The sequence below is a fragment of the Garra rufa genome, chromosome 3 (assembly GCF_049309525.1).
Source record: "Garra rufa chromosome 3, GarRuf1.0, whole genome shotgun sequence".
In the NCBI taxonomy this organism is placed as follows: domain Eukaryota; kingdom Metazoa; phylum Chordata; class Actinopteri; order Cypriniformes; family Cyprinidae; genus Garra; species Garra rufa.
The window spans coordinates 19,801,189-19,827,339 of record NC_133363.1 but is presented as its reverse complement, the minus strand read 5'-3'; positions in this window follow the sequence as shown (position 1 = coordinate 19,827,339).

Sequence of the window (26,151 nt, the reverse complement as noted above, 5' to 3'; positions counted from 1 at the left end):
GGCTATGGAATTTGAAATACTCCTCATAGGCCTTTCCACCGATGGTCACCAAACTCGGTCAGCGTGATCTCAAGACATTGGGGACGCAAAATTGCCAGGGGAATATTGATATCTCGAATGGGTTGGCCGTGGCGGGGCGACAAATTATGGCGAGAAATGAGAAACAGGAAGTGTCAAAGTTGTGTGAATGAGTCAAAGTTATAGCGCCACCAACTGGCAGCAGGAAGTGTGTTGTTTGCAAAACGCTTTTAAATCAGCCTCCTAATTTTACTCAATTTGTTTCAAACTTCACCCGAATAATATCAAAACACGGGCGATGAGAATCTGTAAAGGGGTCCTTGATAGATCAAACGCTGTTGCCGTGGCAACATGTCAAACTTTAACATTTGTTTCCTGTGTTTTTGAGGCAGATAACATGCTTAGAATTTCATGAAACTCAACACACACATCAGTATTAATGATAGTAAAACACTGGCAAAAGCTCATAAATGGGCATGGAGGAGACACTCTATAGCGCCACCTTCTGACAAAAGTTGGAGGGTTAGTTGTAGCTACAGACATCAAACTCGGTCGGTATATTAGTCTCATCAAGCCGGACAACTTTCTAATTTACACCCATTAGATACGACCAACAGGAAGTCAGCTATTTTGATTTGAATGTGGATTTTTGGAAAAATATAGCTGTGAATAAATTCATATCACTCATAGCAGAATCAGACAATTCACACCAAACTTTGTCAACATGATGCCAAGATACTGAAGATGTTAAATTGTGAACGGCTTTGGGATATCTTGAACGGTGTTGATGTGGTGATTTATGAAAGTAAAAGTAAAAAAGATGTAGAGTTATTTCCATATATCTTTAAATTGCATTATTCTAACTCATCAAAACTTTTTACATATAAAGAACAAGAAATTCTTAGGAAATACGTGTAGTTTCAAAATGTTATCATGCTCAGAGGCCCCAAAAACATTAAAAATGTCATATAAATTTGTCAGATTAAAGCTCTAATACCAGGGATGAACACTAGAGGTCCTCATAAGATAAGGAATCGTTTATCTTTTATCCTCTAATGCTATTTAGCTCATTCTCAGTGTATAAGAATGACAATAATCCATAGAATCAGTTGATATGTACTGTACTGTCAGTGTACTTTTACATAATTATTTTGTATAGGTGCTTAAAGAGCATTAAAATCTTTTTTTTTATCTTTTAAGGAAAAATTATATGACTTATATACATATATACACTCTCACTGATAGAACAAAAAACTTATAAGTATGACACTATACTGCTCAGTTCACTTAATTAGAATGAGAAACAAATACATCAACTAAGTTAGAATGAGAAACAAATACATCAACTAAGTTAATATGTATTTATTTTTAATATATTTGTTTATAATTATTTTACAGATGCTTATAGATCATTCAAATAATATTTAAAAATGGTTGTAGATCATAAAACATGGTTACTATTTAAAATAGGGTCTCTTTTGTTAACAATGGTTAATGAACTAACAAACACGAACGAACAACGAACAATATATTTGTACTCGATTTTCTTCAAACTTCATCAGAATAATGTAAGAACACGGCCGATGAGAGTCTGTAAAGGCGTCCCTGATGCATCAAATACTGTTGCCATGGCAAATAAATAAAAATAAAAAATACATTCAAATATTTGTTTCCTGTGTTTTTGAGGCAGATAGCGTGCTTAGAATTTCATTTTCCATTTTCAATTTTCAATGATTTATTATATATTTAAAGTGCAGCATCCTAGCTCTTTGAAACTTTTTTCATACAAATAACTATTCATTCTGATCAAACACAGTTCTTTTCATAATTATACAAAACTCCACGAATGAAAATAAAAAAACATATCTGATCTCACTCTGCTCTGCACTCTATGTGTGTGTTTGTGTGGTAAGTGGCTGAGTGTAAGGAGGGGGGATGGGTGGTAAGAGAAAGAGTCAGAGAGGAGGAGAGACAGTTAGGGTTAGTCCAAAGGGTTACTGTGAATGCATGTGCCAACCGGGCACCGTTTTCCTGATGCTATCGGGATGGCGACTGCACAGTCGGCGAGGGCCCGGTCATCGCTGCTTGCAGCTTTAATTTGATATTTGCATTCATGCTAACTTAAAACCCACATGCAAACAGTTTGCTATGTTATAGCTGTTTGGGGTGGGGATAGTTGTAACAGTTAATTAAAAATGTTACAACCAACTCCTTAAAGGTGCCGTAGAATGGAAAACTGTATTTACCTTGGCATAGTTATATAATAACAGTTCTGTGCATGGACATGACATACCGTGAGTCTCAAACACCATCGTTTCCTCCTTCAAATATAAATCTGGTGTTTGCAAAAGACCACTGAAAAATGGGCTGATCCTAACATAACAGTGACTGTTACGCAATAGTCGCAATTATTAATAGTTACGCCCCCAACATTTGCATAGCCGAATGTAGGAATTCGACTATGCAAAGCGCAAATAACAAACGAGTCACCATCACTCCACGAAAGATCAAAGATTCCTTTATCCTGACCATTTGCCATCAGGAACCACGAGCAACTGGAAAGCGCCACTCTGTCTACCCAAAACTCCATCTGCTGATCACGCTAATTGCGACATCGCCCCAAAAAACAAAGCAGCAATAAAAGATAATCCCATCAGGAAGATCATGTGTGATTTTCTGCTAAGAGACTCAATTGGTACATTGTCACCTCGGATTGAACCCATGACCAGAATTCGCTGATCTGCACAAAACACCAGAAAAAGGGCAATCTACAGAGATCACCCTCTCTGAGCTTCCCCAAAAGAACCAATTGTCTGCCCACTTGTGACTTGAGTTAACATAAATCGAGTTAGGAAAAATGATTGATCACAGGATAGCCTTCCTGCTGCGAAAACCCCCGGAATTCCTTCCACACTGCGCAAAGCTGAACTCACACCACGTGCGTTACAAATGCGCTATCAAACATGATGCAAAGGCGAAAAGAAACAAAGAACGCTGTTTTTAATCAATCAAACTTTATTTTGCAAAGGGAGATCCACCTCCCCGTATATTCCATGCTTGCTGTGTAATTGTGTTTCTTTTCTCTATGCCTGGCGTGTCTTAGTAACCTAAGTGCCAAACGTATACACCATATGTAACATGTACCACGTTTAATGACGGATGAATGATCTTGACGAATGCAGTTCATCTGAATGAATGAGAAATTAATATTGTGTATACTTTATGCATTGCAATATTTTATTGAAGTTAATAACAAAACTTGCAGAGATAGTGTCATCTTGAGTTATACCTCAGAAGGAACAGCCCAGTAGTTTTGCTCCGCCCGCAGCGATATTTGATTGGATCCCAGCATCATGGGACGTGCCTAGAGGCCCGTTTAAAACTTCATGTTCATAACAGAACGATGCCTCTCGCCCTTCGCCTTTCGCCTCGCTCAACGGCTCTCGTCTCTTGTGGTTTGAGTGCTTTTCCATCTGCGCTCGACCACTTGACCAAGCACGCGATTGTGCCATCAAAACTCTACAGAACAAACTGAAACTTCGTGACTGCCAAACTCTTCAAAGTCTCGCAACTCTGATGCAAAACTGATGCAGAAGAGCTCCGAGCGCATCAAACCGCGTAACCAGGCAACCAACCGAAGCTTCTCCCGGCAAACAGTCCACTCCTCACGAATGTGTTCCCCCGAAGACGTCATCCAAGGAGCAACCAATCAGCAAAGACGGGTTTCCCTCTGCCAAAGACAAGCCTGTGGAACTCTGTTTGAACCGAACGCAAGTAAACAAGATCTCTCTTTACTTTACTGAAACTGGTGCAAAATATTCCCTAAGTAGTTAAAAGCTAAATCTCTGCTTTTGTGGTTTTCTAAGGTTGCGATCTAAGAACTAGTTAAGAAATACTAGAACTTTGGGGTTCTCTTAAAATCCATAACTTCCCATCTCTGAAACTGTATGAGTGTGTGTGTGTGTGTGTGTGTGTGTGTGTGTGTGTGTGTGTGTGTGTGTGTGTGATGTGTGTACCTGGTATTCATCACGTTGTGGGGACCAAATGTCCCCACAAGGATAGGAATACCAGTAGATTTTGACCTTGTGGGGACATTTCTCAGGTCCCCATGAGGAAACAGGCTTATAAATCATGCACAATGAGTTTTTTTGATGAAGTAAAAGTATGCACAATCTCCTGTGAGGGCTAGGTTTAGGTGTAGGGTAGGTGTAGGGCGATAGAAAGTACGGTTTGTACAGTATAAAAATCATTACGCCTATGGAATGTCCCCATAAAACATGTAAACCCAACGTGTGTGTGTGTGTGTGTGTGTGTGTGTGTGTGTGTGTGTGTGTGTGTGTGTGTGTGTGTGTGTGTCTTAGTAGATTAGGTTTGTGTCCTAGAGTAGCTCAATAAATCATTGTTTCATTAAAAGAAGTTTCTTGAATTTTATGTTCACAAAAGTTCTATCTGTGTTTAGATCAAGCTACGTCAGCTTTAACATTTCCTAAAGTAATATTTGGTTTATTTGTGGTCTTGGCCAGGAGCATAATATAAACTTATAAGATAAACAGAGTTAAAGTATCCTGAATTAACCACTTTGCAGGACGAATGGTTAAGAAGCTTAAATCTATTAATTCTGAAACAATTTAATCAAGTTCCGTATCTTTTGATTCGACTCCTTATTTGAATCATTATAAATTTGAGCTAATTGTACTACATTTGGTGGAGAATTAAAAGGCAAATACATAAACTTTTTTCCAAAGACCGAAGACTTCTTTAAAGTGGGAGACAAAGGCTTGTAGGGAACGAGTGGGCGGTCCGGCTTGGCTTAAAATCGTGTCAGCCCATTGAAGAGCGGGTCCTGAGAGTAGTGAGACGATGAAGGCGATTTTAGATTGATCTGTAGGATATAGAGAGGGTTGCATAGTGAAAATTAAGGAACATTGCAACAAAAATCCGCTGCACTCCTCCGCCCCGCCAGAGTAGGGCACCGGTCGGGCCATGGGACTGGAGACTCCAGTGTTCGAAGAAGTGAGCGGTGGTGACGGTGCCGGAGGTGCAGATGGTGTGGATGAGTGTGCTGCGGTTAGTACTTTCCGCAGCGAATCCACCAGCTCTTGAAAAGGATCGTGTGCACTCATGCTGTTCACAGTTATGGTCCGGGCTTCTGTCAGGGAAGCAAACGGACAGCAAAGGTAAGTTCAATAACGTGAGTTTATTAAAACACAGCAGTGCAGAAATTAGCTGGATGGCGGAACAGGTGAGTAAGAGGTTCACAGGATAGTGGAATGGATCTGTAGCTCGGTGACAGATGACTAATCGGTATTCCTTTTGCAGGAGGACTGGATGGCGATCGCTGAAGACCACGCTGGTGTGGCGATGGAGTGCAGAGCTTACGGCACACACCCACGCTTGTTCGTTTTGGAACAGGACCGGAGGATCTGCACAGAAGACTTAGAAGAGGATCAAGGGACAGGTAAGTAACAACAGGTAAGTCACTTTTACCGAAGACGTGGAAGAGTCCGCTGAAGAGCGAGCATCCGTTTGAGTCCGTTCAGTAGAGACGAGCCCGGGCAATGAGAGATGCGTGGAGTGTGTAATTATAGGTGGCAGGGTGATTGCGTGCAGGTGAGCGTGATTAGTATTCTGGTGATGGTGATCGTGGAGTGATTGTGAGTGAGGAACCTGACCAATCTGTGACAACTAGAGCCTCGATCTGGTATAAAACTAAATTTAAAATAGATAGGAAGCCTTTCTGCTGGACACAGTGGGCCAATAAAGGGATATGTTTCTTAGATAACCTGTATGAAGAAGAACATGTGGTCTCATTTAATCATTTGAAACAAAAGTTTAAACTGCCAAATAATGACTTTTGGAAATACCTGCAAATAAGACATTGTCTCCTTGCAACCATTAAAAATGGCCCTGGCCCACCAACGGATATACAACACATCTTTACTACAATTAGTCATAAAAAAGTAGGTTGCTCAGCTTTCTATGCCTTAATCCAAGATGTTAATGCACCTAATTTAATTGGACTTAAACTGGCATGGGAACGAGATCTGGGGGAAACAATCAAGGATGAAATCTGGAAGCAGGTTGTATCCAAGTGGCATACCTGTGTTCGTGAAATTCAATCCGAACTGATAAACTATAAAATTAGGTGTTACTGGACTCCAAGCCGGATGGCTAGACTTAAATTAAGAGATGATGACCTATGCTGGCGATGTAAAACTGATACTATTACTATGGTTCATATGCTGTATGAATGTGATAAGGTTAAGGAACTGTGGGAAAAGATTGTACATTTTGTTGATAACATGTTTAGCCTAACACTACACAAGAACCCTGCTCTCTGTATGTTGGGGATTTTACCAGAAGATGCATACCTCTCCCGGCAACAAAGGCAATGGTGCCGTTTAGCTATGGTGTCTGGATGTAGAGTCATTCTGAGACATTGGAAATCTATTACGCCCTCCTCGTTTAGTGAGTGGCTAAAACTCATGTCCAATATTGCTAGCTATGAACGTGTGATATTTAGAGCCTCAGGACGCCTTGATCTTTATATGAAAATATGGGGCTCTTTCCTTGCATTGATGGAGAAAATCGTATAAAAAGTAAAGTATAATGTCAACTATGGTCTGTCTCCTTAAGATTATATGTAAGTCTAAAATACCATGGTGTGACTAAACCCAAATATATATTGATTTTTCTTAACTTTATTTAATTTTTATTTATTTATTTATTTATTTTTTGAGGGGTGGGGGGGTGGATGTGACAATTGTAAAACGTTATTTGCATATGTCATATCTCTGACTGTTATTGTTAAGTATTGTATTAAGTCAGTCTTGTTACTGTCAATTGTTCAAAAAAAAAAAAGAATTGTCAAGTCAAGTCAAGTCACCTTTATTTATATAGCGCTTGTAACAATACAGATTGTGTCAAAGCAACTGCACAGTATTTAAACAGAACAATAGTGTGTAAGTAACGCATTATTGAAGATAATCAATCTTCAGTTAAAGGCAGTTCATCAATGAATTCAGTGATATCATCGTCAGTTCAGTTCAAATAGTATACGATATCGCTGGAAAATGTCCCCAACTAAGCAAGCCAGAGGCGACAGCGGCAAGGAACCAAAACTCCACAGGTGACAGAAATGGAGAAAAAAACCTTGGGAGAAACCAGGTTCAGTCGGGGGACCAGTTCTCCTCTGGCCAGACGAAACCAGCAGTTTGTACCAATGTCCAATTGTAGAGAACTCATCAGGTTCCTGTGGTGTAGTACCGATGGCTATCTAGGTTGGTGATGTCTTCATTGACGATCGGTCTCTGGAGCTCATCTGGTTGACATCCATGGCTATTGAAGTCATCTCCAGGTGGTGATCCATGATCTAAGCCGGTGCGGACTGGATCCGGGGGACTGCAGTGACCATCTGATCCGGATACAGGCTGGGTCTGGTGGCTACGGTGACCTCGGAATAAGAATGAAACAGACTAATATTAGCGTAGATGCCATTCTTTTTACGATGCAACGAGTGCATCAGATGTAATGTGAGGTGTTTTCGGTTCCGGCTGACCTAATTAATGCAGCCTAATAATCCTTTAACGGATTTGAATTATAGGAATGTGTTAATGTTTTATGTGTAAGCCAGGTTAAAGAGATGTGTCTTTAATCTAGATTTAAACTGACAGAGTGTGTCTGCCTCCCGAACAGTGTTTGGTAGATTGTTCCAGAATTTAGGCGCTAGATAAGAAAATGATCTGCCGCCGGCAGTTGATTTTGATATTCTAGGTATTATCAAATTGCCAGAATTTTGAGAACGCAGCGGACGTGAGGGACTATAATGCGATAGAAGCTCGCTCAAGTACTGAGGAGCTAAACCATTGAGGGCTTTATAAGTAATTAGCAAGATTTTAAAATCTATACGATATTTTATAGGGAGCCAATGCAGTGCTGACAGAACCGGGCTAATATGCTCATACTTTCTAGTTCTAGTAAGAACTCTAGCTGCTGCATTTTGGACCAGCTGGAGTTTGTTTATTAAGCGTGCAGAACAACCACCCAATAAAGCATTACAATAATCTACCCTTGAGGTCATGAATGCATGAATTAATGTTTCAGCATTTGACATTGATAGCATAGGTCGTAATTTCGATATATTTATTTAAGATGGAAAAATGCGGTTTTGCAAATGCTAGAAATGTGGCTTTCAAAGGAGAGATTGCTATCGAATAGGACGCCTAGGTTCCTAACTGATGACGACGAATTTACAGAGCAGCGATCTAGTATTAGACTGTGCTTTAGGTTATTACTTGTGGAGGTTTTAGGTCCAATAATTAACACCTCTGTTTTTTCAGAATTTAACAGTAAGAAGTTACTCGCCATCCAGTTTTTAATATCAGCTATGCATTCTGTTAGTTTTTCGAATTGATATGTTTTGCCGGGCTGCAAAGAAATATAGAGCTGAGTATCATCAGCGTAACAATGAAAGCTAACACCATGTTTCCTGATATCTCCCAAGGGTAACATGTAAAGCGTAAAAAGTAATGGCCCTAGTACTGAGCCTTGAGGTACTCCATACTGCACTTGTGATTTAAATGATACCTCTTCATTTATTGCCACAAACTGATGACGGTCTGATAAGTACGATTCGAACCAAGCCAGTGCACTACCATTAATGCCTACATAATTTTCAAGTCTATTTAAAAGAATGTTGTGGTCAATAGTATCAAACGCAGCACTAAGATCCAGTAGCACTAATAGAGAGATGCAACCACGATCGGTTGACAAGAGCAGGTCATTTGTTACTCTAATTAGAGCAGTCTCAGTACTATGATATGGTCTAAAACCTGACTGGAAATCCTCACAGATACCATTTTTCTCTAAGAAGGAGCATAATTGTGAGGATACTACCTTTTCTAGTATCTTTGACAGAAAAGATACTAGAAAGCACCTCTCCTCACACATCCGGATCCTGATCTCCCTTTCATAGTGGAGGTGGACGCCTCAACCTCAGGAGTTGGAGCTGTTCTGTCACAATTTCATGGAACACCCAAACGACTCCATCCATGTGCCTACTTCTCCCGGAAGCTCAGCCCAGCGGAGAGGAATTACGACATCGGGAACCGAGAACTCCTAGCCATCAAACTCGCTTTGGAGGAGTGGCGACACTGGTTGGAGGGCGCAAACCATCCATTTCAGGTTATCACTGATCACAAAAACCTCCAATACCTCCGTGCAGCAAAAAGAACTCTGTCCCTGCCAAGCAAGATGGTCCTTATTCTTCTCCAGATTTCAGTTTTCCATTTCCTATCGCCCTGGTCCAAAGAACATCCGAGCCGATGCATTGTCCCGGTTACATGACTCCCAAGACACTCGTGAAATAACTACCACCATAATACCCAAGGACATTGTCATCAGCCCCATAGAATGGTCAGCTCCTCCAGCCGTCGCCACTCCTAACCCCCGACCTCCGCCGGGCTGTCCTCCAGATCGTCAGTACATCCCTAGGATCCAACGGGTAGATCTTATTCACACCACCCATACCTCTCCGGGCACTGGACATCCTGGGGCCAACAACACTCTCTCGTTGCTATCCGAACGCTTCTGGTGGCCGGACATGGCAAGGGATGTGAGGAGGAATGTTCAGGGCTGCAAGGAGTGTGCCACATCAAAAAGTCCCAGACACCTGCCTGCAGGGAAACTCCATCCCTTGCCCATTCCTAACCACCCCTGGTCACACCTAGGAGTTGACTTCATGACTGATTTACTGCCATCGGATGGGAACGCCTGTGTCTTCATCATCGTGGACCGATTTTCCAAATTCTGCAGGTTGTTGCCGTTGAGGGGTCTTCCTACGGCACTCGAGACCGCAGAACTCCTTTTCAATCATGTCTTCCGTTATTTCGGCATCCCCGAAGACATTGTCTCAGAAAGGGGACCCCAATTCATCTCAAGGGTTTGGAGATCATTTTTCAAGCTCCTAGGTGTGGCCGTCAGCCTCTCCTCTGGCTACCATCCGCAGACCAACGGCCAGACGGAGAGGAAGATCCAGGGTGTGGGGCAGTTCCTCAGGACCTTCTGTCACGCTCACCAGAACTCCTGGAACCAGTTTCTGGGCTGGGCGGAGTACGCCCAAAATTCACTGCGGCAAGCCACCACCGGCCTCACACCATTCCAGTGTATCCTCGGATTCCAACCCCCGCTATTTCCCTGGAATGGTGAACCATCTGAGGTTCCCGCAGTGGATTACTGGTTCCGGGAGAGCGAGAGAGTCTGGGACGAAGCTCACCACCATCTTCAGAGGGCAGTCCGCAGATCCAAGTCAGTAGCCGACAGGAGAAGGATTCCGGCCCCGGTCTATGCCCCTGGAGACAAGGTTTGGCTCTCCACTCGTGACATCCGTCTGCAACTGCCCTCCAAAAAACTCAGTCCCAGGTTTGTTGGTCCCTTTACAATCTTGGAACAGGTCAATCCCGTCACCTACAAACTTCAGTTACCACCACAATACAGAATTCATCCCACGTTTCACGTTTCATTACTAAAACCCTGTCACCCAACTCTTGTTCCTTCCACAGAACCTGGCCAAGAAGAGGAACCCCCTCCCCCCTTGCTTCTAGAGGAAGGATCCGTCTATGCCGTCCAAGAAATCCTGCAGTCCCGACGTTGTGGTGGTAAACTGGAATATTTAGTGGACTGGGAAGGCTATGGACCAGAGGAAAGATCATGGGTCCCAAGAGGCGACATCCTTGACCCAGCACTGATGGAGGACTTCCATGCCAACCACCCCGAGTACCCGGCACCTCGGGGAAGAGGCAGGCCACCACGGCGCCGGAGGTTTCGGCCCTCAGGAGCGGGCACTGGGGAGGGGGGTAATGTCACGGATTGGCCAGGTTCTTCCACATCCATCACTCAACGATCACAATCACCAGAGTTCTAACTAGCTGCACCTGCACCTCATCAACCATGCTGCTACAAATAGTCACCACACACACCACTCATTGTCCAGGCTCGTTGATACGAAGCGGACTCATATTGCTACTCTCAGCGAAAGCTACTCTGAGATACTTACCTGTTGCTACTTACCTGTATTACGTCTTTTCCCATCTCTGTCCAGATCCAGTCGTCAGCGGCGAACGAGCCGTAAGCCTGTCCATTCGTCAAACGGTGTGTGTGTGTGTGTGTGTGTGTGTGTGTGTGCCGTAAGTCTCCTGGTCCTTTGCCACCGCAAGATTGGCATTCTGGTGTTCTCCTCCCGTCGTTCCTGCAAGGGAAAAACTGCATTACTCATCCACGGACTTCATCTACGAACTATTCATCAGTGAACTCTATTACTTGCAGACTGCAGGGACTGCAGGATTTTTCCAGCGATATCGTATACTATTTGAACTGAACTGACGATGATATCACTGAATTCATTGATGAACTGCCTTTAACTGAAAATTGATTATCTACAATAATGCGTTACTTACACACTATTGTTCTGTTTAAATACTGTGCAGTTGCTTTGACACAATCTGTATTGTTACAAGCGCTATATAAATAAACGTGACTTGACTTGACTTGACTTACTTACCCAATCCACCTTCCGGAACCACATATCACTCTCTGCTGTTTAAATAAACCATTCTTACCGTTACTCACCCTTTTGTCCGTCTGCTTCCCTAACAACAATGCTTTTAACAGGAATATTACACACAGTGTAGCTTCTTATTTTAAGCTGTAGAACCTAACATTTAAATTCAATCCAAAGAATTTTGAAAAATGATTAATGATATTCAAAGCCAGAGGTACCTCAGAACTATCACCAAGAAAATGTGTTGTGTCATTAGCAAGTTGTGATATTTTAATTTGTCTTCCATGGATTACAGTACCTTTGAAGGAATGTTGATTTATCATATTACTTCAAACTTGAGCTATGACCAAGAAAAGAAATGCAGAAATTTTACAAGCTTGTCAGAATGCTTTGATTTATTTAAAATCTAGAAGATGTTCTATTGGCAAGTTTAATAGAGGTATTGCTACTACAGTAAATAGTTCTTACTTTTGATGAAATATTGTCATTGAGTTTTAATGAATCAAATATAAAATTATGGCTTACTGTATCAATGTCAGTATTTTGTCTCTGTTCTGTTCTGTTTTCCCAGTGTTTTTCTCCCTCTGTTTCCAGTTCTATTGGTTTAGTCCTTGTCTCCCCCTTTTGGTTTATGTTCTTATGGTTTAGTCATGCCCATATTTGTATTTCCCCCTCGTCATCCTGTTATCTCGTTTGTAACCACGCCTTGTTTTCTGTGTATTTAGTCTGTGTCTGATCACACCCCAGTGTTCCTCGTTAACGTTACGTGTTCTCGTTCCTGGTTTTTGTTTATTTGTTTGTAATTTCAGTGTTTCATTTAATAAACTTTATATTTCATTTACTCCGGTTCTCCTCCTCCATCTCCACTCCTCAACCCGCCTGATTGTGACAGAACGACAGACCAAGACAAAGGATGAGTCGGGCTGAGGCAGCATTGAGGAGACTGCGGCAAGGCGGTCGATCACTGGAGCGATATGTGGAGGAGTTCCTCAAGCTTTCTCATCAGGTAGGCTGGCACGATGCTTCACTTGCCGCTGTGTTTGTTTTGGGACTGGATAGTAGTGTTACCCGGGACTCAATGTCAAAAATGATTAATGACTTTGACCTTTGACCTTTCCCCCTCCCCCTTCGTGACCTTTTGTGCCCTTTCCCCTCCCCCTCTGTGACCTTTTGTCCCCTCTGACCTCTGTCTCGTGACCCCGGATATGTATGAATAGCCATAATTAAAATTCCTGAGATGACCCCGTAACCCTGCTAATGACGTCTTTTGGGTTTTTATGAAGATTAATGATGGTTGAACTCTGACCGGTGATGTCTTTAGGTTTTTTATGAAGATTAATGATGGTTCAACTATGACCGGTGAAATTGTAGTAATGAGGGGTCTATTATTTGAAGTCTTCAGACATCCGGCGATCACACGGTGACCACATGACAGGATCACATTTCTTCACAGGGTGAGAGACAATAAATATATATTAAATTATATATATACAGGAATAAATACCAATTCATATATATATTCAATGGTCTGTCTGGTTATATGATTTATCAGAACACAGTTTTGTATGCTTATATGATTTTACGCGGTTTATGAGGATATCTTTTGAGCCATTTAAATTAAAACACTAACAATTAATTTAAATATTTTATTTAAAATATAAATATGAACTGTAATCATTACATCTATGGATCACCCTTATAAAAGTCATTACAGTGTGTAAAGAAAACCAATATCTATGAGCATATACATAAAACACCACAGTCATTATAAAACAAGCAAATTCAATCAATTAAACTTTAAAGTTAAAGTTAAAGTCTCTTACATTTTTTCCAGAGAATAAAACACATCTTAATGTTACAAGCATCCTATGTCAAATGGACTGCTCTCAAAATGCACACGAGTTAAGTTAAATTAGATCCAACACTATCCCTCTCTCTCTCTCTCTCTCTCTCACATACTCTGAGTCTCTGCCGGTTGTGTGTGTGTGTGTGTGTGTGTGTGTGTGTGTCTCAGATGTGGTAGTTATTATTTAACTTAAATATCCGTTGCGAGAACAGAGATACTTTATTTAAAGCAGAACCGTAAGCACAATTGACTTCTATGAAAGCTTCTCTGTCTCTCTCTCTCTCTCTCTCTCTCTCTCTCTCTCTCTCTCTCTCTCATTCAATCATCCAAGTCTTATTCTCTGTTATATGTAATGAACATAAATAAATAATTTGATCACACACAATAAAAAACAAAACATTTACACTAGTTTTAGGTTGTTAAAAAAAAAAAAATGTACATTTTTTTCCAGGAGCAGGAAAAAGAGATTAAGATTATAAACACCAAATGTAAGAAATAAAAAATAAAAAAGCTTATATATTTTAACAAGCCAAATGATAAGGGATATTCTTACCCCCGACATGTCTGGACATGTCAAATGTTTTATGGAGGTTTTCCATAGACATAATTCAATTCAGTTTACCGTTTTTATTTGTTATACGCTATTCGTAGAAAATTTAAGTTTCTACATTATAATGAGAAATTATTAAATTTACATTATTGTAATATATTTTATACTGTATCTCCCTCTAAACATACCCATCACAGTGACACTTTTAGCGCTTTTATTCTTCATAAACAACAATTACTTTAATGTATAATTTAAGAAGCTGTTATGTGCATCAGATATGGGTAATAGTTTGGCACCAGATGCAACTCCTAATGTTTTGCTCTGTTTAAAATGCACAATAGGTATTCAGTGTGGGTGTCACCAACGCGGTCTCTGTGGCTCCCTCTGACCGCCGCCAGCGGGAACCCTCCCCGGAATATTAAACTACATTTCCCATGACCCCGTACCTGAGACTCACGCCTGTGTTTCCGGTTCACCGGTTCACTTCCTTTTGGCGGCCATTTATAGACTCGCTTCGCGGGGTGTTCCTCGCGAAGTTTTGCTAGTCTCACTACAATCCTAAGCGTTATTCCATTGCATTGATTCTTGTTGCCGACTGGACTGTTTATTCTCCCTGTGATTGCTTGCTTGTTTCCCTCGACCCCCCGCCTGGATTTGACTACGCTATTGGATTATCTGCATTGCTCTGTTTACTGGTGATAGACCTTGCTTGTTTGACTACGCTAATAAAGTTGTTTGCACATGGATCCTCTGCCTCCGACTCAGTCCATGGAGGGCTTACAGAAAACTTCGCCGCCTTTGGATCCAGCAACAACTTCGGCTCTCGATGGCGCTACAGCCGAGGCGGCCACGAGGCAACAGCTCACCACTGAGTTATCAGCTCAAGCCACGGCTCTCCGTAACCAGCAGCAACAACTGGATCGCCTAACGGAGGTCACCAGCCAGCTGGTAAGAGCTCTTCAAGGGCTTCAATTGACGGCGCCGCCCGCCACACCTCCACATGTTCAACCACCGCCTGTTGTACCACCTGTCTCAGCCAGCCCGCGACTGGCATTTCCTGAGAAGTTTGATGGCAACCCGTCTAAATGCAAGGGCTTCCTCCTACAATGCTCGTTGTTTACCAGCCAACAACCGCATCTGTATCCCACTGATGAAGGAAGGATCGCATTTGTTTGTTCACTACTCTCAGGAAGGGCCTTGGACTGGGCCACGGCGGTATGGCGGTTGGATCGACCTACCTTTCCCTCTTTCACCAACTTTTTGCAGAGGTTTAAGGAAGTGTTTCAGCCCAGTCAGGAGAGTGGCGATGCTGGAGAACAGATCATGGTGCTTCGTCAGGGAAAGAGAACCGCGGCGGATTATGCTTTGACTTTCCGCACTCTTGCAGCTCAGAGCGGATGGGATGAAGGACCGCTTAAACTCCACTACCGCCGAGGTCTTCAGTCTGATCTTCAAGTGGAACTAGCCTGTCGGGATGAGAATATCAACTTGGAACAGTACATTGAACTCTCCATCCGGGTGGACAACATCATGAGAGCACGTAAGCCAGCCCGTTCATTCACCTCCACACCTCTTACGACGCACCCCACTGAGGCCGCCCCCGAACCCATGCAACTTGGGGCCACCAAACTGACTTTGGAGGAAAGGGAGAGACGATTCAGGGGGAATCTTTGTCTATACTGTGGACTGTCTGGACACATTCGGGCTAACTGTCCCACTCGTCCACCACGCCAATTCACCTCGGTGAGTAACTCAGCTACCTCTACCAGTTGCTGTCACATTCCCGTTAGACTGAGTTATTTGAACTGTGTCCTTGAAACTACTGCTTTGATTGACTCTGGTGCAGCTGGTAACTTCATAGACTCTGAATTTGTTACCGCTAATCACCTACCCACTCTTTCTTGTGCTTCACATGTATCAGTGGCCGCCGTCGACGGGCGACCATTAGGATCTGGAAAGATACTGCACACCACCAAGGACATCACTCTATCCATTGAACCAGGACACCAGGAGACTATCCGCTTCTTCCTCATTGCATCACCTCAGTCACCCGTCATTCTCGGATATCCCTGGCTGAACCAACACGGGCCTACCGTCGCCTGGGCCGAACGCACCATCACAAGCTGGTCACCTCACTGCCAGCGTCGCTGTCTCCAAGTCCCAACCCAGCCAGCTACCAACCAGGATAATCAACCAAGACTCTCATCCATCCCATCCGAATATCAGGACCTGCTGAAGGCCTTCAGTCACATCCAGGCTACCCAGTTACCTCCCCATCGCCCAGGAGACTGTGCTGTCGACCTCATTCCTGGAGCTTCTCCTCCTCGGGGTCGAGTCTTCCCCCTGTCACAAGCTGAGTCTCAGGCCATGAACATCTACATCCAGGAGGAGTTGGCCAAAGGCTTCATTGTACCATCCACGTCACCAGCTTCAGCAGGCTTCTTCTTCGTTAAAAAGAAGGATGGAGGCTTGCGTCCCTGTATCGATTATCGTGGACTCAATGAGGTGACCATTAAATTCCGCTACCCACTCCCACTTGTCCCATCCGCTCTAGAACAACTACGCTCTGCCAAGGTTTTCACAAAACTGGACTTACGTTCGGCCTACAACCTCATCAGAATCAGAGCGGGTGACGAGTGGAAGACGGCCTTCTCCACGACATCGGGGCACTATGAATACCGGGTTATGCCCTTCGGCCTGGCCAACAGTCCCTCGTGTTTCCAAGCCTTCATCAACGAGGTCTTCAGGGATATGTTAAACCGGTGGGTCATCGTCTACATTGACGATATACTCATTTATTCCGATTCCCTCACTCAACATGTTCAACACGTTCGGGCAGTACTGCAACGGCTCATCTCACATCAGCTGTACGCCAAGGAGGAGAAATGTGAATTCCACGTGAGCAAGATCTCCTTCCTTGGGTACATCATCAGCTCAGAGGGAGTTGCTATGGATGAGAGGAAGGTGAGCGCAGTACTTGAATGGCCACGCCCCAACACTTTGAAGGAACTCCAACGTTTCCTCGGATTTGCAAACTTCTACCGCCGATTCATTCGGCTCTTCAGCACCGTGGCAGGTCCCCTCACTGCCATGGTAAAGAAAGGGACCACACGTCTCTCCTGGTCCAGCTCTGCTCTACAGGCTTTTGAAGATCTCCGTCAGAGATTCACCACGGCTCCTATTCTTCACCACCCAGATCCTGACAGGCCCTTCATAGTAGAGGTGGATGCCTCTAGCTCGGGGGTCGGAGCAGTGCTATCCCAACGGCAGGGAGAACCACCCAAAATGTTCCCCTGCGCCTACTACTCACACAAACTCACACCCCCCGAGAGGAACTACGACGTGGGTAACCGTGAACTGTTAGCCATCAAACTAGCTTTGGAGGAATGGCGCCACTGGCTGGAGGGCGCTAAACATCCATTCACAGTGCTCACGGACCACAAGAACCTAGAATACCTACGTACAGCCAAGGTTCTAAATCATCGTCAGGCTCGATGGGCCTTATTCTTCACCCGCTTCCAATTCCAAGTTTCATATCGCCCAGGCACCCAGAACACAAAGGCAGATGCTCTATCACGAATTCACGAACAATTTCAACATCATACTGCCACGGAACCCATTCTACCCACCATGGTTATGGTGGCACCAGTATCATGGGACATCATGACTGAGATCTCGGAAGCCCAGTCCCAGGACCCTGCACCCCCTGACTGCCCAGCCAACCTTACTTACGTCCCTCTCACCCTTCGATCTCGTGTCCTCGCCCAGGTCCACTCCACTCCCAGCTCAGGTCACCCAGGCATCGAGGGTACTCTAAACCTTCTCAACAATAAGTTTTGGTGGTCAACCATACGTCAGGACACCATTCAATTCATCCAGAAATGTACCACTTGCAATATCACCAAGGTACCACGCCGCTTGCCAGCTGGCTTGCTTCAACCTCTGCCCATTCCCCAACGTCCATGGTCTCACATAGCCATGGACTTCATCACAGACTTACCTCCCTCCAAGGGCTTCACAACCATTCTGACCATCATCGACCGCTTCTCCAAGGGATGTCGCTTTATTCCCCTTCAGAAACTCCCTTCGGCCATGGAAACTGCTGACCTCCTCTGCAACTGGGTATTCAGGATCTACGGTCTTCCAGAGGACATAGTCACCGATCGTGGTCCCCAATTCACCTCACGTCTCTGGGCCAGCTTCTGTCGTCTCCTCAACATCAACGTGAGTCTCACCTCAGGCTACCACCCAGAATCCAACGGGCAGGCCGAACGTTTGAATCAGGAACTGATTCGCTTCCTCCGCTCATACTGTCACAACCATCAGGAGAACTGGAGCAACTATCTATTCTGGGCCGAATATGCCCAGAACTCCCTCCGCAAACCTACCACCAACCTCACCCCCTTCCAATGCACCCTAGGACACCAACCTCCCTTGTTCCCCTGGACCGGAGAACCCTCTGATCTCCCAGCAATCAATTCCTGGTTTCAGCAGAGCGAGGAGACATGGAATCAGGCTCACGTACATCTTCAGGGGGCTGTTCGTCGTACACAGATCCAGGCCAATAGGAGACGTCGTCCAAACCCGCCGTATGAGCCAGGCCAGTGGGTCTGGCTTTCCACCCGGGACATACGACTCCGTCTACCTAGCAAGAAACTCAGTCCCAGGTACGTGGGTCCATTCAAAATCATTAGACAAATCACACCAGTTTCATTTCGTCTAGACTTACCTGCTCAATATCGTATCTCACCCACCTTTCATGTCTCTCTGTTAAAGCCCGCTGGCGCTCCGGAAGGAGTGGAGAACCTAGACGAGACCGCAAACCAGGGACCCCCTCCTATCATCGAGGGCGAGGAGGTGTATCGGGTTAACACCATCTTGGACTCCCGACGCCGGAGGGGTCAACTCCAATATCTGGTCGACTGGGAAGGCTATGGTCCCGAGGAGAGATCCTGGGTCTCCGCAGGAGATATCCTGGATCCATCACTTACCACCGACTTCCACAACAGCCACCCAGATCGACCAGCACCCCGCAGAAGAGGTAGACCCCGGCGTCGGCCGCCTCCTCGCTCCAGGAGTAGCTCGCAGGGAGGGGGCTCTGTCACCAACGCGGTCTCTGTGGCTCCCTCTGACCGCCGCCAGCGGGAACCCTCCCCGGAATATTAAACTACATTTCCCATGACCCCGTACCTGAGACTCACGCCTGTGTTTCCGGTTCACCGGTTCACTTCCTTTTGGCGGCCATTTATAGACTCGCTTCGCGGGGTGTTCCTCGCGAAGTTTTGCTAGTCTCACTACAATCCTAAGCGTTATTCCATTGCATTGATTCTTGTTGCCGACTGGACTGTTTATTCTCCCTGTGATTGCTTGCTTGTTTCCCTCGACCCCCCGCCTGGATTTGACTACGCTATTGGATTATCTGCATTGCTCTGTTTACTGGTGATAGACCTTGCTTGTTTGACTACGCTAATAAAGTTGTTTGCACATGGATCCTCTGCCTCCGACTCAGTCCATGGAGGGCTTACAGTGGGTGCCTTACATTTGTGTCTTTCAAGAAGAAGCCCCCATCCATGATGCCTTTGGGGCGTGCATGCTGGGATATTTCCTCACAGAGGACAGCAAGCACAGAGGCCATTGTTCAAAATACTGATTCAACAATTAATGTAAAGTGAGAAATTTAGATCAAATATAAAATCTCAAAGTGTTTGTCATGTAAGTTTATAAACATTAATGTCAAAATAAGTACAGGAACCTTTTTTTTATTTTAACAGACCAAACCATAAGGATTATTGTGATTATTGTATTATGATTCAGTATCAGCCCCTAAACCTGCTCAATCACAGTAAACTTTCTCTAGTTCTCTATTTTTAATAAACATCATTTAGTATATTTTTATAACATTTTTACTGTACAAACTGAGCACCTATACATCACGAAAAAAAAAAATCAACATACTACCATGTTTAATAAAATATTGTAAGTAATCTAAATTAATATAGTAGGACATTTCGTCATAAATCACATTACGTTGTTATATCAGCGTAATATCCAAATTATTATACAAATTTGTGATCTAATAAGTCAAGTCAAGTCAAGATTATTTATACAGCGCTTTTTACAATACAAGTTGTGTCAAAGCAACCTTACAGTATTAAAATAATAAAATAAAATGTCAATAAAAGTGCAAAAGTTCCATATTGCAGCAAAGTCAAATTGGAGAGGACTCATCTGGTTCCCGTGGCCGTTTAGGGTAGGAGTTCTTTCTGATGATCTGTCTCTGGGGCTCATCTAGTTGACACGGTATCCGCTGACATTCGGCTGTAGGTGTTTATCCACCTCTTGGTACGGACTGGATCCGGGGGACTGCAGTGACCATCTGATCTGGATACGGACTGGATCTGGTGGCTATGGTGACCTGGGAATAAGAAACAAACAGACTAATATTAATGTAGATGCAAGAGTTCCAAGTTGCCACAAAATCAGATTGGAGAGGACTCATCTGGTTTTGGCAGTCTTGCGTCGATGGCCGTCTAGGTGATGAGGTCTTCACTGATGATCTGTCTTTGATGTGGTCTCTGCTGACATTCAGGGCTGTAAAGGATATCTCTGGGTGCTGATGGGTACAGACTGGATCCGGGGGACTGCAGTGAACGTCTGATCTGGATACATGATCGGTGGCTACGGTGACCTCGGAATAAGAAGGAAAGATACTAGTATTAGCGTAGATGGCATTCTTCTTCTGATGCAACGAGTACATCAGGTGTTTTAGGAAGTGTCCCTGGTTCCGGTTGACCTAAATAATGCAGCCTAACAATCCTTTAACGGATTTGGATTGTGAAATGTATTAAGTGTAGGCCAGGTTAAAGAGATGGGTCTTTAATCTAGATTTAAACTGACAGAGTGTGTCTGCCTCCCGAACAGTGTTAGGTAGATTGTTCCAGAGTTTAGGCGCTAGATAAGAAAATGATCTGCCGCCGGCAGTTGATTTTGATATTCTAGGTACTATCAAATTGCCGGAGTTTTGAGAACGCAGCGGACGTGAGGGACTATAATATGATAAGAGCTCGCTCAAGTACTTAGGAGCTAAACCATTCAGGGCTTTATAAGTAATTAGCAAGATTTTAAAGTCTATACGATGTTTAATAGGGAGCCAGTGCAGTGTTGACAGAACCGGGCTAATATGGTCATACTTTCTGGTTCTAGTAAGAACTCTAGCTGCTGCATTTTGGACCAGCTGGAGTTTGTTTATTAAGCGTGCAGAACAACCACCCAATAAAGCATTACAATAATCTAATCTTGAGGTCATGAACGCATGAATTAACGTTTCTGCATTTGACATCGAGAGCATAGGTCGTAATTTAGATATATTTTTTAGATGAAAAAATGCGGTTTTGCAAATGCTAGAAATGTGGCTTTCGAAGGAAAGATTGCTATCGAATAGGACACCTAAGTTCCTGACTGATGATGAAGAATTTACAGAGCAATCATCTAGTATTAGACTGTGTTTTAGGTTATTACTTGTAGAGGTTTTAGGTCCAATAATTAACACCTCTGTTTTTTCAGAATTTAGCAGTAAGAAATTTCTCGCCATCCAATTTTTTATTTCAACTATGCATTCTGTTAGTTTTTCAAATTGGTATGTTTCGCCGGGCCGCGAAGAAATATAGAGCTGCGTATCATCAGCGTAACAATGAAAGCTAACACCATGTTTCCTGATGATATCTCCCAAAGGTAACATATAAAGTATAAAAAGTAATGGCCCTAATACTTAGTCCTATAAACATTTCAAGTTAAAAAGCGACTCGATTAAAAGACAAAATCTTTTTGTGTTAAGTAACAAACATGTTACTACAGCAAAACAAATCATTGTTTAACATTTATATTATTAAGTTTATTGAAGTTATAAAACTTCAAAGTAACAAATATGATACTACAGCAAAACAAATCATTCATCGTACATCTTAAACATGTATTCTACATTTATTTAGGTTTTTGTTCTTATAAAACACATTAATTGCTTCTTTTAAAGATGATACTAAACAAAATGAGATTATATGTAATGTAGAAATAAACATTTACAATACTTTTAGGTGATCATAAATATAAAACACAGTAACAAACATATTACTACAGCAAAACAAATCACTCATCGTACATCTTAAACATGTATTCAACATTTATTTAGGTTTTTGAACTTATAAAACACATCAGTCGCTTCTTTTTAAAGATGAAACTAAACATTTCCATGTTTATAAAAAGAAACATTTAAGTCCTATAAACATTTCAAGGTAAAAAGTGACTTGATTAAAAGACAAAATCTTTTTGTGTTAGGTTACAAACATGTCATTGTAAATATACTAATCATTGTTTAACATTTATATTATTAAGTTTATTGAAGTTCTAAAACATCAAAGTAACAAATATGATACTACAGCAAAACAAATCATTCATTGTACATCTTAAACATGTATTCTACATTTATTTAGGTTTTTGTTCTTATAAAACACATTAATTGCTTCTTTTAAAGATGATACTAAACATCTCCATGTTTATAAAAATAAACATTTACAATACTTTAAGGTGATCATAAATATAAAACATAGTATCAAACATGTTACTCCAGCTAAACAAATCATTATTCAGCTTTTATATTTTTACGTTTATTGATGATATACAACTTCAAAGTAACAAACATGTTACTAAAGCAAAACAAATCATTCGTCGTACATCTTAAACATGTATACAACATTCAAGGTTTTTGAACACACATCAGCCGCTTCTTTGTAAAGATGATACTAAACATCTGCATGTTTATAACAAGAAACATTTACATTAGTTTTAAGTTATCTTAAAAAAAAAAAAAAAAAAAGGTTTACATTATTTTCTTTGAACAATGATGTCCATACATGGATGAGTGATTTACAAAATCAATAAACAAACAAAAACATTTAGCTTAAGGTGAATTAATAATAAAAATTTAATAAAAACTCACAGTACCATGTCTTGTCCATTGTGAAACTGCAAATGAGTCTGCCACAGACCCTCACAGGATGGGGCGAGGGAGGAGGCGGGAGGGGTGAGGGAGGAGATATGCTCTGTGAAGTTGGTCTGTTAACTTTTTCTAAGTGAATGTTTTGAATGCTCAACATTTATTTCAAAGTGGAGCATTACTTCAAAGTATAAATAAATACTACTACACCTGATATCCTTTGGTAGAAATGGCTCAAACTATAATTTATATTTTGTTTCAAACACTTTAGATTGCTTAAAAGTTTACAGTAGGTTCTTTAAGTTTATTCTTTCTACAAGGGTACTAACAAATAAGAGTGTTTTAAAATAGACCTGAGCTAGACATTTTTGACTACATGTTAAAAATGACACATATCCTAAAACAAGACCAGTCATTAAAAACAGCTGCAGCTATTTTTGTCTAATGTCATTATCTGATTCTCTTTAATTTATAAGACTTACTTTTTTTTCTTTTTTCTTTTTACAAATGTTGATGCTGCCTTTATCAGTCTAATCAATATTGTGTATGTCCAGATACTGTTTCTAAACCAAACAAAGAAAACATAATATATTTTATTTAATTATTTTGCACAAGTACCATGGTTTCGTGTTTTTAAAGGCTTGTCAATGCTTTAGATGCAATGCAACATCAAATGAAAGAGTTGTATTAGTTGAGCTTGATTCAACTGTTTATAGTCAATTTAGAGTAGAGTAATAGAGTCAACCTTATCGTCCTTGCTATTCTCCACATACAAACCGTAAGCAACAACCTAAATTCAATAAAACCAATTACACATCATGTAAGAAAGGTATCATAATGCATACAGTCAAGCAGTATCCGCAACTTCTCTTGATTTGTTGTCATCGCTCTTACATTTGCAATTGATTCACTGGGTAGGTCAAGATCATCAGTAATGTCCTTCACTTTTGAACTAGCTTACTGTTTTTTCCTTTTAGGAAGATCTGATAACCTGAGAATACGAAAAGAAAAAGGATAATGGAAAAAAATATATAGAATAGTAAGAAAAAAATTACTTCAACCTTGTACTGACCTCTGTTCACAGTCTTTATCAGGCTTCTGATCTGAAACATTAGGGAAACAAAGACTGTTAAGGACAATCCATGCGCTACAACACGCTATCTTATTCAGTGTACAGTGTGCCTTCAGCGGTTATGTGGATGTGTCCAAAATATGAGGCCCTCATAAAAATACAGCCCCATAAATAAATAAAACAGCTTATATAAAATTTACTTTGGGGCTTTACTTTAGACTCCAGATGTACACGATCAACATTATCTAACGGTTAAGCAACTCCATCTAATTACCATTTTTAATAGTTTCACATACCAACATTTATTTGCTTGTTTGTTTGTTCGATGTAGACGATGTACATGTATTACACTTACAATATACCATCACATTTGATTTGCCAGACGTTGCAGAAGTCATAGTCATTGTAACAGAGCCTAGACTTGATCCAGTTATGACAAGAGCATATATAATACCGCCATTAGACGTGGAGCTCCTGCCTTTTTACAGAAAATGGGTCAATTCATATATTAGTTAATTGTACATCTGATAATGATTCTCCATTATTAATATATAAATCACACTAACATTTTACATGGATGCATGATGGTCCTTGTCTTGAAGTCTCTGTTGAATTAAAAAAAAAAAAAAGTGTTATTTTGAATGGAAAATATCAGGTAAACATCCTATGGACTGTATTGCAATCCACCTACTTTACTGTGATATGTATTTAAAAGTAGTCCTATTCATAGCACAGGTCTTTACTATACAAGGCAGTTCAGTTACCTGTCACTAAAGTTGAACTAGGGCCTATCTAAAGACTACTTGTGGCCACCCAGCTACAACTCAGGACTAAAAATCCATCCTTCTTCTTTAGATCATATTGTATCTGTATCAAAACACTGTTAATGTACACAGATTTCACACAAGGTTGTATGACATTTTTCAGTAGACTGAATATGTTTGTATGTTTTAGCTTAAATGAAATGTTTCATATATACCCCTAGGTTCGCTTTATAAATTGACTTTCATTTTTATGAAGGTATGCAGTAGGCCTTATGCACCCATTACGGTGCAAAAAACGCACTTTTGCAAACCAACTTGACTGTAGTGCCCACGTTTTTGATCCATTTTTGGCCGGGAGAAAATTCATTTACATCATCTTCTTTCAGCAAATCTAGAAAATTTCGACACATAGAAATAAAAAAATAAATAAAATTGCTATAACCTTTTATTGGCCCCGGTTTAGAGTCTCTATCAGGCTTCTGATCTGAAACATTAGGGAGACAGAGTTTATTACTAAGGACGCACAATACATGCACTACAACAATCTCACCTCTACATGCAGTCATCATCATACCCAGAATTTCCCTAGTGGTCACGCTGATTGTCTCTTTGCTGTTAACACAGACATCTGTCACATCAGGCCCTGTTTCCTTTTTCAGGCTTCTTACAATCTTCATTTCGTTCTTAAGGTTTGTTTTACGTTTAGTATCCCCCGTACAATCATGATTCGGATCGCACTCATCGTCGATGACCTTGTTCATCGGTTTGATCATTTGTCCTTTGTAATACGGTTTAAACATAGAGTCTACGACGACTTTTACACCGCACATATTTTCTGAGGCACAGCTGCACTCTGATTGATCATCCGTAGCAGCGCCAGACCTACAGTTGTGCTCAAACAGGTTTGGTGTAGTTTCAGACATTCTTTTCAGAATTCAGTTTTCTCCAAGACGTAGACGTTTCCTAGAATTTAGGATTTGTCCGTTTACTCCGCGAACCCCCAAAGTGTTATAAGCAGAAATTTTGCAGCAGAGCCGTTTTTCAGTAAAAAGGGGTTTGTTGATCAACAAGATGTTGCAGTAGGTCCGTCGTCCAAACCTGGTTATGTTCACAGTGTCGGGTGAACTCAGTTACTGCCGAGTTGATGAGGACCGCAGTTGTTGGTTTTACTGATAGGGTCCACCCTCACTCTAGTTGTAAGGTCTAAGAGGGTTGTGGCCGGAAGGCTTGAAAATCAGTCAAGCACCCACGATAAGATTCGCTCAAGCTAGTTATAATATTTTGATTAAAGATTATAGGCTCAAAAAATAAGATCCACGAACCAAGTGGTAACTATTATACCAAAGATAATGTTA